The 17781-nt window shown below is 36.4% G+C and overlaps 1 pseudogene; it reads left to right on the top strand.

Annotated features, from left to right (window-relative positions):
• Positions 1-1331: 1331 nt before the first annotated feature.
• Positions 1332-2040, top strand: LOC133707856 (small ribosomal subunit protein eS28-like; annotated as a pseudogene).
• Positions 2041-17781: the final 15741 nt, after the last annotated feature.

The raw sequence follows: 17781 nt of genomic DNA, 5'->3' as shown, positions 1-17781 counted from the left end.
GAGAGGATCGAATGACTGCAAAATTCATAATTCATATTCGAGAAAGTTAGAGCAACTCCAACACAGCTTCCCTATAAAGTAGTTTTGACTTGCTAGATATTCCAGCATGCAAGTGATGGTTTTGGAGCTGAATTAGAGTGAAAAAGTCGGTTTGGATTGTGAAATCAAATTGATGCAAGTTTTTGACAGGGTCCGTGTTGGATGCATATAAAGTAGCTTTCCAAAAAGGACGACTTAATTGAGCCTAAACAAGGTTAATTGTTGGACAAATTAAAGCCAAGCATATGTACATAGATAATACAACTTGTGCAATTTCCATGAAAGGTATCTTGATCTATCATCTTTATAATATACATTAATCTATGTATTGCAAGAATTGTATAGTACCTATGTACTTTTGCTTGTACTACTTCCAACTTTCTGAGAAATTTCCTTAGTTGGTTTATTTTATTTTATTTTTTTGGAACAACAGAAGTTTTTTCGATAGAGACTTAACAGAAGACCTCGAGATCGCCGAGGAATGCACAGAGGGATCAGATCAGATTTTTTTTTTTTTTTTGTTACAAAAATTTTGGAAAGAGAAAGGGTATCATACACTTCCACATCAGGGAAGACCTACAACCTCGATTTTGAAGAACTGACGTGGGAAACGTACCTATCTCCATAGCCTCTGATATAGATTTTTGCGGGAAATTACAAATCGCTCAACTCAATGCAGGATTGCTAGTAGCGGGGATCGAACTTGGATTTGAGTTTAACTACAACCACGCCCATACCAACTGATCGATCAGTTGGTATGGGCGTGGTTGTAGTTAAACAAGTACTTTCACACGGATGGTATTGTCACAGAGCTTCACACGAACGAATATCCGTGTATAAAGTGTTATAGTACACACGGAAATCCGTGTGTATATATTTTTCACACTGACTATTGTGGCCACATAGGATTCAAATTGGGACCCAATATTTTACAAGTCAATTTACACACGGAGTCCGTGTGAAATAAAGTCAAATTTAGAAATTCCTATAAAGTTGTCAGATGGTAAATTAAAAATTCAAACAGTTTTCAGTGTGAAATATTAGTTCACACGGATATCTGTGTAAAAATATAAATAAATATTATAATACTCACTTAATTTCACTCGGATATTTGTGTAAAAATATAAATAAATTTTATAATACTCACTTAATTTCACACAGATATCTGTGTAAAAAATATAAATAATAAAATTCTAATATCAACTTAATATTTCACACGGATATTTGTGTAAAAATATAAATAATAAAATTCTAATTCTACATCTCCGATCGAAAGAGTAAAGACTCTATTCTCTCCATCTCCCTCATTCTCACAGATCTCTCATCTCTCTCCGATTTTCTCTCTCAATAATGGATAGCGAGCTGGGATATTAACATACATACCCAGACACCTAGTCAAGCCGCCTCCTCCTCCTCCAGACCCTCGTCTCGAGCTCCCAAATCTCAGCATGGAATCGACTGTGAAGCCCACCCTGGTGGTGAAGGTGATGGGCCGGACCGGATCTAGAGGTCAGGTGACCCAAGTCTGAGTCAAGTTTCTCGATGACCAGAACCGGTTCATCATGAGAAACGTCAAGGGTCCTGTCCGGGAAGGCGAGATCCTCACCCTGCTCGAGTCCGATAGAGAAGCAAGAAGGTTGCGTTGATGGGTTTTCGTCTTCGTCTTCAACGATGGAAAAGAAAAAAGCTATGTTCTTTGCTTTTAACTGGGTTTATTTTTTGTGGTGTTGATTAGCAAGAAAGACTAGTTATTGTAGTGTTATCCGTAATTCAATTTCCTCACTTAGCTCTTTCTTGTGATTCTTTCTCACAGCATACAGATCGACACCATTGACTGCGGCAAACAAATAGAGATTCATAAAGGTGTATATAATCACTTTTGGTTTGTTGTTTATATGGATTCCAACTTACTGATCTATATTGTGTCAGAGATTGAGTAGCTGAAACTGGATCTTATTTGTACCAATACTTGTGTATGATTTACTGCAATAAGATCCCAGATTTGCAAACGTTCAATGAAGAATGATGAAGGAAAAATTCCCAGATTTGCAAAATTTCAATGAAGAATGATGAAGGAAAAATTCCCAGATTTGCAAAATCTCAATGAATAACGATGAAGGAAAGATCTCCAGATTTGCAAAATTCAATGATGGACCTAAAACAACATGAAAATAAATGGAGGACCTAAAAATAAATATCTCAATATTTGAATAATCTGGAAATTACAAAAATTCAAATGTTTGTAAATTTGGAAGTTAATATAATTGGGATTTATACGGGACCCACCTAATATAGCTCACACAGATGAGCTTTCCGTGTGAAAATGATTTAGCAACGCTCGCAACACGTACAAATTCTGAATCCATGACTGTACTGTGTGAAACGACCCATACACACATATTTCCGTGTGTATTTCAATGTATTTACACAGAATCCATCCGTGTGAAAGTACATGTTTTTCTAGTAGTGCAAGTACCTATTTAACCAGGTAGTGAAAGTACCTGTATTTCATGAACCAACCCACACTGGTGATCAGATCAGATTTATTATAGTTAGATAAGCTTGTGTCCGCATCATATGTTTAAATCCTAGGTGTCCAGAAAGTAGATATTATTACTCAACTGATATCAAATACGTCTTCATTCAAAAATATTACTCTCGAGAGAATGTGAAGTTTTGATGAACGTACACTGCAAGAAAGCTGTAGATGATAAGTTAGTGGCGTGGATATCATGGATTATAACATCACAACGCATGCCTTTGCCATCCTACGATTCCTATCCAACCATATACGTTTCCTATATAAGAATGAATATAAGAATGATTGAAGTTAATTATTTACACTGCAGGTTGGATTAAAGAAAAATAAAATCCCGCTGCTGATGTTTCTTGGTGATTATCTGATGAACTTCCATATATGCTAAGAGAAACAAGATAGAAATCCATACAGAATATATATGCTTTGTTTAATTTACCATATGCGATCCAATTCATAGACATCAGCTAGTGGTTAGTTAGTTAGTAGGAAAGCATTGACTTTGAGTTGATGAAATTTTTTACGTACTTTGTTTCTTACTTTTCTCATCTTGCATAGTTGCACTTTAAAATCCGTTCTAGATCTGATCACCAGATTGGAGTATGAACTGAGCAATCGCTCTTACAGGAGAATGATTCCTAATTCAGCTCTGCAGTCTGCAGATCATCAGATTGGATTATGAACTGAGTGATCTCTCTTATAGGAGAATGACTAATGCAGTTCTGCAATCAGACAAGTGCTTCGTCCCTAAGCAGGATGCATGCTTTCTACGTATACGAATCCAAGTTAATTAGAACATTTTAACCAAACTGAATACTAGTTAATGAGAGGCTCTGCTGTTTTCCTTTTTAATTTTCAGGATAAAATTTAGGTCCAGCGTTCTAGTGACCCAGCCAACTATAATTTAGACTAGTCGGGACGATAGGGACATGCTGCATGTGGCTGGCAGGCTCTCTATAATTCTTTATCATGAAGTTTCTTTCTTGCGTGCTCCATGCTCCAGCTCCACCACGCACGTACATTGATAATCATCCCTAGCTTTTCCTGGTAATTTTCTTTCTCATATTTCCTAATGGCAGTGTATATATCATATGGCTAGTCTGTACATTTTCATGTACTGATCATTCGTTATGATCCTAACATTACGCCAACTGCGCGCTACGGTGAATCGACTTAGACCTTTTTTTTTTTCTTTTTCTTTTTTCTTTTTTGGAGAACATCGACTTAGATCTTTTTTTTTTTTTTTTGATCGGGTTAGTTGTTAGTAACTCACACACCCATGCAGTGGTATCCCAGCGCCAGGACACCTGCACCGACATTGCGACGAAAGCCTGACAAAGCCAGACTAATCCACTGCACCGCAGACGCACGAACCCAAAGGGTCCCTCAAATCTGCTGGCCACAGGATGGAGCTGGGATTCGAACGCTAAACCTGGAGGTTCCAGACTAGGCCATTCAACCAACACACCACATCGACTTAGATCTTATACAAGTGGGACAACAGTCCACATTCTCTTGGTGTCGGTGCGCGGCAAGAATATAGTTCCTTACATGGTTTTCGATCTTCTTTTCTGAACTGTGATGACGCAAAACTGCTAGCGGGTTACACGAGGACCATATACAGTCTTCATCACGATTCACGAACGGAACCCACCATCGGCATGGAGCTGCATGTGGAACAGTGGAAGTAATTAAATAAAAGCAATAATTTCAGCTGGGGGTACGTGACTGTATGCCAGCTCTGCCACGATCAAACCAGTACCCGCTCTTGTCTAAAGTTTTCCGTTGACGAAGACAACAAATTAAAGCGTTTAGCTGGAAAACAGTCAGATTATCTGGTTTATGATTTATAATATGAACCTTTTCTTTCTTCGAGGTCAAGTTTAGGTCAATGAGGAAAAAGATATCCCATGTTCACATAGAATGGATAAGATTCCAATGGACCCCTAAACAAAGCAAATCTTCGTTTAAACTTTTCGGTGTAAGACTTGAAATGAAAGAGTGGTCGATTTTACTTTTCTGTTTAAAAAAATTGGGATATGATAAAGGCCATGATCGGGAATTTAATGAGGTTTATGTTATAAAGTAGAGAGAAGATAGAGAGAGAATAATTGGGAGGAAGTAGAAGTGTTCTCATTGAGTCTCATTAGCCTCATTTATATAGAGGTAGGGTTTACATCAAAGTACACAACTAATGAGTATTTACGTGGACAACCATATAGATAATAATATTTACAACACTCTCCCTTGGATGTCCATCAATGAATGATGATATTGGACGCGCTTATTGTTGCCTCGTTAAAAACCTTGCCAGGTAACAAAAACCCAGTGGGACAAAAATAACCCTGGTCGAAGGACAAAAAGAGCACAACGCGTATATGTCCTAGGTAGCATGCTTCTGGATGCTCCCCCTGATGAGAATCTCCCCCTGATTGTTGCAAGCCTTAATTATGTATGCGATAAGCTACATGTACCATGTATAGTGGTTTGATGTGTCTATCACTGAAGTGAGACCATGTGTGCTTTGCATATAGGGACTCATCTCAGATTTTCATACCTGCAAAGGTTAAGCAATACCAACAAAGCTAGACGATTTTCAATAAGCCTTACCTCATATGATTAGGTTAGAAACAATCTCATATGCTCAAATTCATACACAAAGTAATAGCTAAACAATAGAAAGAAATTGACACATTTAACTTTTTATAGTTTAAAACATTGAAAAATCATCATGGCATACCTAGCCATACACATCAATATCTTTGTGTATTGATATGTCTCATACAGGCTCTTCAAGAGCTCTAAGTAATTCATAACTTCGCGAAGTTAAAATATGTTGCAACACAATAATCATAATTCGAATTCGATAGTAGTCTCGTCATAGTACTCATTAAGGCAATTTAGATCTTGTTGACTAGGACGAAATGAGTACATATGAGCTGGCTGTAGACTCTTTGATTCCATGAGTGAGCTTCAGGCTCTTTCAACCTTTCATGAACTTGCATTTGAATCATTCATGTATTTGAATCCCTTGAGGATTGATAAGCAATACGCTTATAATGACACTTTACTTTTGAGATTTTTCTTTTAGCAATGTGTCTTTAAGATCTTCATAATATACGATGACAACGTGCCATAAATCTCTCGTCAATATAACAGCTATATGTAACACTGTATTTATAGAAAATTGTCATTCGTATAAGGGAAGATGTTCACAATCTCATGTCTCTATAAATAGACATTGTGTCATAGTGATTTATCTTCACTTTTGATAAATACCCTTTTGTAACTTGTAGGGTTAAAGGTCCAAGTATTTCATCACGTTTCAAATATTTAATTTCATTGGAATTGCCTCTTTCCAATTTGGCCAATAATATACTTTGTCGACATACATAATGAAACGTGGTATAGCATAAATACAGCCCTTAATGATTTTTTTTTTTGTTTTTTTTGTTTTTACTATTAGAACTGCTGGTTCTAAAATTTCGTAATTTGAACTTCGGGTTCAAATAAATTTGGTGCTCGAAACTTCAGGCTCGAGGTGACTAAAGTGAAGCTTCAAGTTCACTTTTAACTAATTTATATTTTATACTCAAAGCTTCGGGTTTGAGTTTTACTGTTAGAACTTCAGGTTCTACTATGAAATTTTGAACTTCTGGTTCAAAAATATTACATTCGAAATTCATATGTTCGAGGTATAGGACTGCTGGTCCGTATGAGTAACAAAAAATTAATTTAAAAGATAAGTACTGTAATGAAAGTACAGAACAAAATAGGAAAATTGCAGGGAAGAAAAATAAATAGATAAACTATGCAATAAAATTAACTGTGGAAACTTCTGGTTCCATTAATGAAGAAATTACACAGAACTTTTGGTTTGCTTAAGTTCACAAAATGATCATCTTTTTTCTCTCCTCCAGTCACACAAGAACATAATTTTATCTTGTGGAGAACGTAGCTTCTAGCTTTAGCCAAGTGTTCAAAATTGAACTTCAAATTCACATTGTCGTACGGAGGAGGGAACCTCAATACCCAAATATTTTGAGGAACTTCCGGCCCTCTTATAATTATTGGGGGGATCAAAATTGTGTGAGTTCGTATGCTCGATTATATAACTTTGAGGATCTTCTGGCCCTCGTAATTGCATAAGTTCTGAAGGGCTTCATGTCACAAGTTTCCAATTTACATTTCATGACCCTAGAGGAATTTCAGGTCCCCATATGATCAGGGATCAAGCAACATGCGATTTTGATCATTGTATAATTCTGAGGAACTTCTGGCCCTTGTTAAGCTTTGAGAAATTTGGGGGTTCATACGATAATCGGATCAAGAAACTTCAGGTTTCGATCTCGTTGGATTACAATATTCATAATCACAAATGTAAATTGAAGGATTTAGAAAACAAATAAAATCCCAATCATAATAATGAAACATACCTGAATATATTTAATGAGAGATTGATATGTACATCTCGTATTGTCACGGGAAATGATTTTCATATATACAATGGAATAGTAACATAATTATCATGCTAGAAGACAAATCAGTCATGGTTTATGTGCTCCAGGCCATTGATAGTGGAGAAGGATATAACAAAAAAAAAAAAAAAATAATAACTATTCAAAGAGTCCATACATGACGATTGATAAACAAATAAGATAACGGCAGCTTTGTAACAAAACAATTTATAATATCGGCCCTTGTATTGAACAATTTATTAGGTATACTAGAGACATAATCTATGTAACTGATATCATCTTATCGAACCAAACAAGCATAGTCATGATCATATATATATGGGTTGCTATATATAGGCATATAAGTGCATGATCTTCTGATGCAAATTGCATATCTAGAAGCATAGACAGGTAAATACTTATCATTCAAACAAATTTGCCTAATCATGATGTATCTCGACCATAATAAACAAAACCCATGAAATAAAGTAATTCGCAGAAAACATAATAAGAGATTAGTGTATCGAAGATCCACATCGTACGCAGAATTGAGATTGCGTACATGCTGTTGTAGCATTCAAAGTGTGTGCAGGTGTATAATCAAATTACAAGTACATAAATATGAGTACACTCATAGATCAAGAGTATTGGTCAAAGCAACAAAGTTGCATCATCGAACTCGTAGATCATCATGGAGTTATTAGAAAAAAAGGAGAAAAAATAATATATAGAGCAAAGCGTGCTGATAACGTGTTATAAAGTAGAGAGAAGATAGAGAGAGAATAATTGGGAGGAAGTAGAAGTGTTCTCATTGAGTCTCATTAGCCTCATTTATATAGAGGTAGGGTTTACATCAAAGTACACAACTAATGAGTATTTACGTGGACAGCCATATAGATAATAATATTTACAACAGTTTAATATTTATGGTTTTAATGTACGTTAAGTGTACTAGGTTAGTAGAGACACATTTTTATTTTCAATTTTACATAATATATCTTGCCAAATTATAATTTTGCAACACCAGTTTTATCTTTTTATATTTCCTTTATATTTTATAGGGTAACTTAATGACACTAATGAATTTAATTAGGGGACAAAAAAAAATATTGTATTAATAGCAGTCATGTTCAAGTAAATTCATCAGACCCAAACTCTAGGTTACTTGCTCTAGTTGTAATAGAGTTTGTATTAGAGATAATCTCAGAGAATCTTAGTAGATATCCAATCATTGTATGATTACCTTTCCATGTACAACTCTAATTCTATGCTTGTAATCCTTTATATAAAGAGACCCCTATTATCAATGAAAGCACAACTCAATTCTTTTTCAATTTCAATTTTCCTAAAACAAGCCATTAATTATGTATTAATTTAAGAGATATATAAATTCTTTGACCAATATTTTTCTTTATTTAATTAAATTCTTTCCTATAAATTTTCTTTCCAAATATTAGTTAATTTGGTCCAAAAAAAAGTATTAATAAATTGAATTTGGAAAATACGTATTGTCACACCCCAAACCCGAGACCAATATTATATTGAAATATGGTACCCGAATTCGTGATGTGGGTTGTTTCAAACAAAACTTCCTCAAAGAATAAATTAAAGTAAGAGAATTTGTAAATAAGTCTGAATAGTACTTTTATTAGGAATTGAAATTATTATTTTTACAATACTGAAGTTGAACAAAAATATATTACATTATTTCTCTTGAAATAGTAGTAGAAAATAAAACATTCATTTATTTAGAGAATCACCCCACTTTCCCCAAGCGTCTACTCGTTACCTGAAAACAAGAAGGTGTATCATCATGAGCAACACAAGCCCAGTAAGTACACAACTTACATTCTTATATTAATGTGTCTTATAAGAAATCAAACTTGGACAACCAAGTTAAAATGTACCAAGAACCATTTATAAGTTCATACGAATTCTTAAATATGTATATGTATACACACAATAGACACACACATATATACAAATATATTCATTTGTGTGAATGGTTTATGAGACTGGTAATAAATCACTTAATCACATCTCCTTATTGAACCAACAAATATTGCAGCATTAATATGTGAAATAAACTTTAAGCAATACATGCTTGATTCTCTTTTCACTTAGCACCATAACATATTGATAATATATATCGCAGACAGATATTTGATCAAAATAATATAAGTACACTTCTCTTCTTAGTGAATTTTCGGATTAACTGGTATCAATTCATAAATCCACATGCTAGGGTCCACTATACCAAAGCACGGGTAAGCCGCAGCATACTCAAGGTCCACTATACCAAAGTATGTATACTCAAGGTCCACTATACCTATGAGTATAATAGTGCACTATTTGTAGGGACTAGGGCCCAAGGCTAACTTCCACATAACACCAAAACACGTTTACCAGTAATTCACTTAAGCACGGGGTAGTACTAATCACCCGACTTCACAACTGTACTTCTCAAACATAATCAAATTCACAACATACAATCTTTATGAATTATAGATCATAATATATGTATATGTATTCACACATATAGATACATATACTTAGGAATAATCTCATATGAAAACATGTGTAACATAATTGTATATCACAAATAAGTAAATTCACTAGCAAACAACATAATTAAAAAGAAGCTTATACATAATTGAAATAAAGTAAAATAGGTAATAATAAAGCACAAGTATTAAATAAGTAACTATAAACAATTTAACAAAAATTATATTATAGTTAGTATTTCAGTCCTTATGTTCAAATCTATTGAAGTTCATCAATCGTATTCATGTTTCTCCGATTAGAGTCATCAATCTTCAAGATGTGTTATGTTGTCCATCACAAGTCCGAATTAGTCAAATGAGTACACCATTTTAAAGGGTTTTTCTCAAGGAATCCAATGGAATAAGTCATGTAGTCCAGATCAGAGTGATATAGTCCAGAAATGGTGAAGAACCATAACAGTACAGAAACCGATATTTTTGATACTGACCTTTGATGTTTAAGTCTTTACGTTCTGTGTATTTTACCATTAATTCTCAAACTCTCCAGATCACAAGTAGAGGTCCTAAGCTTCAAATTGATATAAAGTTTGTAGAAAACGGATAAGAAATGAGGGAGATATGAATTTTTGAAGTTGTGATGGCTGTATGAGATTTCCAGCGAGTTTAAAAGTTGAAAACTTTGATTAGCCATAACTTCTTCATTTCTTAACCTTTTTTAGTGATTCAAAAGCCTAAACTGAAGAACTTTTGATGAGGAATTTAATACTGTAAATATTTTTAACAAAACATACTTTGTTATATACGAAAATACGGGTTTGCAGCAAAGCAGATCCTTTTCCATTTTATCATTGATTATGCAATTTGATAAATCTTAAAGACAAAAGAATATAGGAATGTAATCATGTACTTACTTAAGGAACTCAGAAGGTCTTGTGATCAAACTTTGGACTTCTTTCACAAAAAGGGAACTTCTTAAGAGAAAAAGGGTGAAGGATTTGTGTGAGGAACTTCTAGTTGGGTTTTCTCTTCAACTAAGGGAGTTTTTGATCAATTTTGCATTTGATCTTCAAGCTTCGTACTCGCTCCCACTATCGTGAAATCATTTCTAAAAATCCATGGAATTTAATTTGGATTTTTCGGGGTATTACACGTATGTCCAAATTAAGAGGGAAGAAAATATTCTATGTTAGTAGCAGTCATAATTATCATCTAAAATATAAATATAAGGAAAAAAATAAAAAATAATAAACTGTAAAGGTAAAAGTAAAATGGGAAATTTGTCTACTCATTTCATTAGATAGTCCCTTTATATAGGGTGAGGATTACAATGGTAATAGCAATTACAATAATGACAATAATGGATAATTGAGCTGTAAACGCTAATTCCCTCTTCGTCAGTTACTTTGACGAAGACACATAAAGTGTTTTTCCTTTAACACTTGCCCTTGTGCCAAGTCAAAGACAAAATGGTGCATGACTAGCCTCACTAAAAACCTTGCCAAGTAACAATAAAAACCTTGTGGGGAAAAAAACACCTTAGTCGAAGGAAAAAAGCAAAACGCACCTATTACATTTGATGATGACATGTGTGTGTTAGACCCCCCCCTGAAGTCTACACCTCCCTCCTGATCCTTACATCAGTCAAGGGAGCTTCGAAAGTCTTCGCATTCCTATGTTTTTCACATGTTTCTCAAATATGGCCTTAGGCAATGATTTGGTAAACAAATCTACCACATTCTCCTCAGACCTTACTTGATTCACTTGAATCTTGAGGAGAGTCTATTGTTGCTGATTGTAGAAAAACTTTGGCGATTTGTATTTTGTATTATCACCCTTGACATATCCTAGCTTCATCTGTTCGATGCAAGTTACATTATCTTCATAAATGCAAGTACGTTGTTCAGTGGTAGAACTCAAGCTGCTAGTCCCTCGAATATGTGTAATGATAGCCCTTAACCATATACACTCACGAACCGCCTCATGTAGAGCAATGATCTCAGAGTGGTTCGAGGAGGTAGCCACAAGGGTTTGCTTGGTTGATCTCCAAGATATCGCCGTGTTGCCAATGGTAAATACATAACCAGTTTGGGAACCACATTTATGTGGGTCAGAGAGGTACCTAGCATCAGCAAAACCAACCAAAACATTATTTGAGGTTTCAGTGTAGTGGGTGGCGCTTTCACCATCAACATTTCCTTTAGGGATTGCAGTTCCATCTGCAGTCCATATTGTCTCTCTGTAGGGAAAGAACAGTCTCAATTCAATGGTTCCTTTTAGGTATCGGAAAATGTTCTTGATACCATTCCAGTGATGCTGCGTTGGCGCTGAGCTAAATCTAGCAAACAAGTTCACTGAGAATGCAATGTCTGGTCAAGTGCACTAAGCTAAGTACAATAATGCGCCTATTGCACTTGGATAGGAAATTTCAACTCCTAACACCTCTTCGTCATCTTCCTTTAGACGAAATGGATATTTTCTTGCATCCAAACTTCGACCGATCATGGGAGTGCTAACAGGATGCGCTTTGTCCATGTTAAATCACATGAGCATCTTTTGGACATACGCAGACTGGTGGATTAGTATTCTACAAACTCGATGTTCTAGTTCAAGGCCTAAACAGAATTGAGATTTCCCAATATCTTTCATCTCAAATTCGAATTTCAAGTAGCTCGCGGTTTCTCTTATTTCATCAAGAGTACCTATTATGTTCATATCATCGACATATACGGCTACAATTGCAAATCCAGAATTTGGTTTCTTTATGAATACGTAGGGGCATAATTCATCGTTCTTATATCTCTTCCCAATTAAGTAGTCACTTAGATCGGGTATACCACACCCGCCCAGAATGTTTCAATCCATAGAGTGATCGTTTCAACCTAATTGCAAATGCACTCTGTAGTTTAGAGTCACTTGACTTGGGTAATGTAAGGCCATCAGGCATTTTCATATATATCTCTCAATCAAGATCCCCATAGAGATATGCGGTAACCACATCCATGAGCTGCATTTCCAGTCCTTCAGAAAATACAGGCTAACTAAGTAACGGAATGTTATAACATCCATTACGGGAGAATATGTCTCCTCGTAGTCAATTCCAGGGCCTTGTGAGAAACTTTGCGCCACAAGGCGAGCCTTGTACCTCAGAACTTCATTCTTCTCATTATGCTTTCTGACAAAGACCCGTTTATGTCCTACATGCTTTACACTTGGTGGGGTTAGCACTACCGGACCAAATACCTAGCTATCTCTTTGCCAGAGAATCTAGTTCTGCCTGGATTGCTTCTTTCCATTTAGGCCAATATGCTCTTTGTTGACATTTTGCAACAGAGCGTGGTTCGATATCATCGTGCTCTATGATTTCTTGAGCAACAATGTATGCAAATACATCACCAATGTGTATGGAAAATCTTTCCATCAACTCATACACACTCTCATAATCCATTGAGATTTCTTTGTTCTCTGCAATCATTTCAAACATCGGAGCGTCCTCCAGTATTGATTCATGGACATAACTATAATCAGAGACAATCTCAGGATGCTATTGATTCAGGATGATTAATGGATCGGTTTGTGCCTTACTCGCCCTCTTCTTCCTTGGGTGAGTGGCAGTCGAACCAAGTGACCTCCTCCTCTTCCTTTGGGGAGGCATGGCGTCAACAACACCTCCACTAAGTGTGGTTGCAGCGCCTTTATCTGCAGCGTCGTGCCCCTTGTTGGGGATTTCTAACCTTGCAGGCACATTTGCAGCTGGTACATATGATCTCGTCACTTTGGCGATATCAGTAAACGCATCAGGCATCGAATCTGCTACGTTCTGAAGATTGATTATTCTTTTCACTTCACTTTCACATTGTGAAGTGCGGGGATCAAAATGAGATAGAGTGGGGACAAACCACGACAATTCTTGTCGTTCCCTTGGAAAATCCTTTTTCCTATCTCCCCCTAACGAGGGGAAGATTGTCTCATCAAAGTGACAATCCGCAAATCTAGCGGTAAAGAGATCGCCTGTCAAGGGTTCCAAATAGTGGATAATTGTTGGAGATTCGTATCCAACATAAATACCTAATCGTCTCTGAGGACCAATTTTGGTGCGCTGTGGGGGAACAATAGGCACATATATTGCGCAACCAAATATAAGTGTGAAACTTCAGGCTCATATCCAGTTACCAACTGGTACGCAGAAAATGGTTGGCTAGCAGTGGGTCTGAAACAAATAAGTAAAGCTGCGTGCAATATTGCATAACCCCAGACAGATATAGGCAGGTTGGCATGTGCATAACCAGTGCCCTAGCCACCATCTGTAGTCTTTTGATGGTGGCTTCTGCGAGACCATTTTGTGTATGCACATGGGGTACATGATGCTCTACATCGATCCCAATAGACATGCAATAATTATCAAATGCGTTTGATGTAAACTCTCCAGCGTTATCAAGCCTTATAGACTTGATAGGGTGATCAGGGTGGTGAGCCCTTAAACGTATAATCTATGTTAGGAGTTTTGCAAATGCAATATTTTTTGTGGACAATAATACGACATGTGACCAGCATGTCGAAGCATTCACCAGAACCATAAAGTACTTGAATGGTCTGCATTCTGGATGGATAGGTCCACATATATCTTTTTGTATCCTTTGTAAGAATGAAATGTTTTGTTTTGTATCTTTAGCATAGGAAGGTCTCGATCCTGTTTTTGCTAAAGAGCAGGCTTTGCAAAACGAGTGATGTGCCTTTGAAATAGTCAATGAGGCATAATGGGAGGGAGGTAGTGCTTCTGGTACTTCAGAAGGCAATGACTGCATTTGAGCAGTACTAGGACCGACACCTTGCAGTGTGGCGGATTTTTGTCCCATTATATTTTTCACTCGAAAGAAGGGATGTCCGTGTGAGTTCTTTAAAATACAGATCATCATGTCACGATCAAGGTGCCCTAGGCGGTAGATTGAAAGCTTTAAGCAACTGAGGTGTGAGTACTAAGCTGAGGAAGTTTCCAAGAAAGTTCCTATTGCTGCAGTCAGCTGCAGATTTGAGGAGGTCAAAGTGAAGTTGACCCAGGTAATTAAGAAAGTGACTTGAAAAATATCGAATATTTTCCGGCCGACAATGAAGATTATTGCAGCGAGGAAAGGGATGAGCTTCGGCCATTTGATACCAGATGTGTAGAAAAAGATGGAGCTGGGAATAAAGTCATGCATGAGGATCGGAACCTCGATCCATATCAGCTGATATATATAATAATTTTCTTGTCGATCGATCTGTTGAACTGGTGTAGTACCAATTCGTAGTCGCAGAGAGAACTGTTGAGCTAACAAATTCGAACACCATAGGAGAGAACTTAATTAACACATGGCGAATGATCATGACAGTAAGAAAGAAATTCAAAACATCAACGTGTACTTGCACTAACAAAAATGACTGGCTGGATAATATCAAGTACATGTATTTTTTAGTTATTAGAAAAATTTGACTACAAATATAATAGATCGATATTGGGTGTTGGTCTACCAAGGCATAGCAAATTTTTCAAAGATAATCAAGTTAAATCAAGTTTACCAAATATACCATCGATCGGTCCAATGCTTCTGACGTCTAACATAAATAGTTAATTGATAGAATAATAAATAGTTAACAGATGTTCAACTCTATCAATCCATATCCAGCCATGAAGCATGCGCATGAAGGATATATGATGCTAATTTAAATTTACTCTATACAACAATTTCGAGCTTCGATCCAGGGTGTGTATGTTTGGTGGGGTGGTAAGGCTTTGGTCTCATATATATGAGGTCAGGAGTTGAGCCCCATCAAGGGTGGGAATGGGGTGGGGTTTTTTTTTTTTTTTTAAAAAAAAAAAAAAAAAAAAAAGCTTCGATCCAAAGAAATAAAGACAGCCATCTCCATCATCAGTTCTCCACTTCTCCACCACGAAGTTCTCCACTTCTCCACCACGAATCCACGATATTAACTTTCGAAATCCTCTGACTGTAATTTCTAGTAAGTCAAAGCCTTAGCGATAACGCTAAAACGAAAGCTTGTGTATGCATTTGCTAGCTTGTTTAAGAGCTTCTTGTTATTTGTTTTTTTGTTTTTTGGCCATGCATGGCGCTTGAGTTATTTCCACACAAGATGACACACATAAAGGAATACGAATACTAGCTACTTCATTCGTTACAATAATTTTCTGTTTATTGATCTCAGCAACTACTACAATTACTTTTACTTCTTCTCCAAGTCCAGTGGTTAAGACCTGCGTTATAATTAGTACGTAGGAGAAGTCCACTTCTGCTACTGACAGTACTGGATATACATGAATAATGGATCAAGTTTTTTCTTGCGTATGTCTTCCACCAACCCCAGGACACGGCATCCAAATTATATATATCGTGTAGTCTTTTCTTCAGTTTTCTTCTAAATTTCCCTTGTAATTAGGCCTTGAGGTGGACGTAACATTGATCAATCTTTTCACCAAACGGGGGTTTCTCATATATTTCAGTGTTATATGTTATTATGATCCTCCAAGAGTAGGTCCTGGCCGGATGTTTTCTTCTTTTTTTATGGTCGATCATGACCACAAAATGGGTACAAAACCAGTTAAAATGGACCATAGTCTCTTCTAGAAACCAGCTAGCTGCATGTGCAAACTACACAGTACAGCCCACCCCAAATTTTGAAAAGAAAAAAATATATATTAATTTGTAGCTTAATTTTAGTTTAAAAAGTTAAATATTAAAAAGCAGTCCACCCAAATTTCTAAAGTTAGCCCATGTGTTAATTTTTTTTAGGTCATATATATGTTGTTTCTTTGCTTGAAGTATTTGATTGTGTTTTATTTTATATTATGCTTTAAGAGACATATTCGCATGAAAAACTTACTTTTTTTAGGTAATCACAATAAGAGTTGGCTAAAAATTATGATACAAATTCAATAATTAAAGATTTTTGGTTCTATTCATGAGCACAAGATAAAATTTGAGTAGATATGTTTTTTTGTCTTAGACTTTTGTTATCGAATCTCTATCAACGTTATAATGTTGATTTTTGTGGATCAGTTAGCTATTTGATTATTTAATATGTATTTAATATATGATGTGGTTTAATTTAAGGAAAGAATAAAACATGTTACTAGTAATAAAACTTAGAAGAAAAAAAATTTAAAGCGTTAGTAAGCTTTTATTACTTTTTTTTTTAATCCACCCCATTTTAAAATCCTAGCTTCACCATTAAATATTAGGGCAATGATATAGGGCCTCAATAAGACCTAAGATTTGTGGCCTCAATCCTAGGTGTCAAGCCATGTGTTAACGTTAGTGATCCGTGGGATCTCTAGTTAGCTTTAAAGAGAGAGAGAGAGAGAGAGAAAGAGAGAGAGAATGACACAAGAAGTATAGTGGTTCATTTCCCGCCTTAGCGGGAAACTACGTCCACTTGAATGTTTAACTAGTGTGTTCGGGCCTTGCGGCCCAAAGGGATTACATGAGATGTAATGGGATCGTGTTTAAGTGGGAGGAGGCATTCCTTTTATAGGTGAAGGAATGCTCTTCCTTTACATTGTTTTCGATGTGGGACAAATAACAACTATTCTAGTATAGAAATGCATATTGTGGAGGCAACTTGGCAAGGCCGGAAAGGTGGCTTCCCGGCGACGGATTTGCGACTTCCGGATACCGTAGCGTAGCTTGAACATAGGGCTACAAGATGCAAGTAGCGGTTGGGCCTCACCATGGCTTGTGGGTGTCCCAAAGAGGGTGTTAATTATGCTTGGTGAGATAGCAAACTAGTCATGCTAGTAGGTATCTATAAGTCCCCGAAGTCCCCAAGTAAGAGGAGCTTCTTGGTTGAGGAGTTATACACATGATGTCACCAAGCATAAGTAACCGGGCGGTACGGAGCCCCTACAAGTCCCCGAACTCCGTAAGCAAGAAGGGACTCGTTAACCTGCACAACAAAGACAAAGAAACAGGCATACGTAGAATGCTCGTTGCATTGGGCAACAAATGTGAGTTGTATAGGTATGCGTTGGCATATATAAACGTATGGGGTGCGTGATACATGTTGATGCAAATGGATTGCATATGATAAATGTGTTATGCGCGCAAGGAGACGAACGAGGTCGAGTTTGATGGGGTTACGCTCGTGAGATGTAAGTTGCATGAGTGCCGCGAAGGTATGCATTTGTAACTCATGAACGATGACCGCGCGTACGGTTTGTGTCTGTTTGGTTTTCGGTCGTATTAATGGAACGCGA

The sequence above is a fragment of the Rosa rugosa genome, chromosome 5 (assembly GCF_958449725.1).
Source record: "Rosa rugosa chromosome 5, drRosRugo1.1, whole genome shotgun sequence".
Lineage (NCBI taxonomy): Eukaryota > Viridiplantae > Streptophyta > Magnoliopsida > Rosales > Rosaceae > Rosa > Rosa rugosa.
The sequence above is the reverse complement of the archived record's forward strand: the minus strand, read 5'-3'. Positions and strand labels throughout refer to the sequence as shown.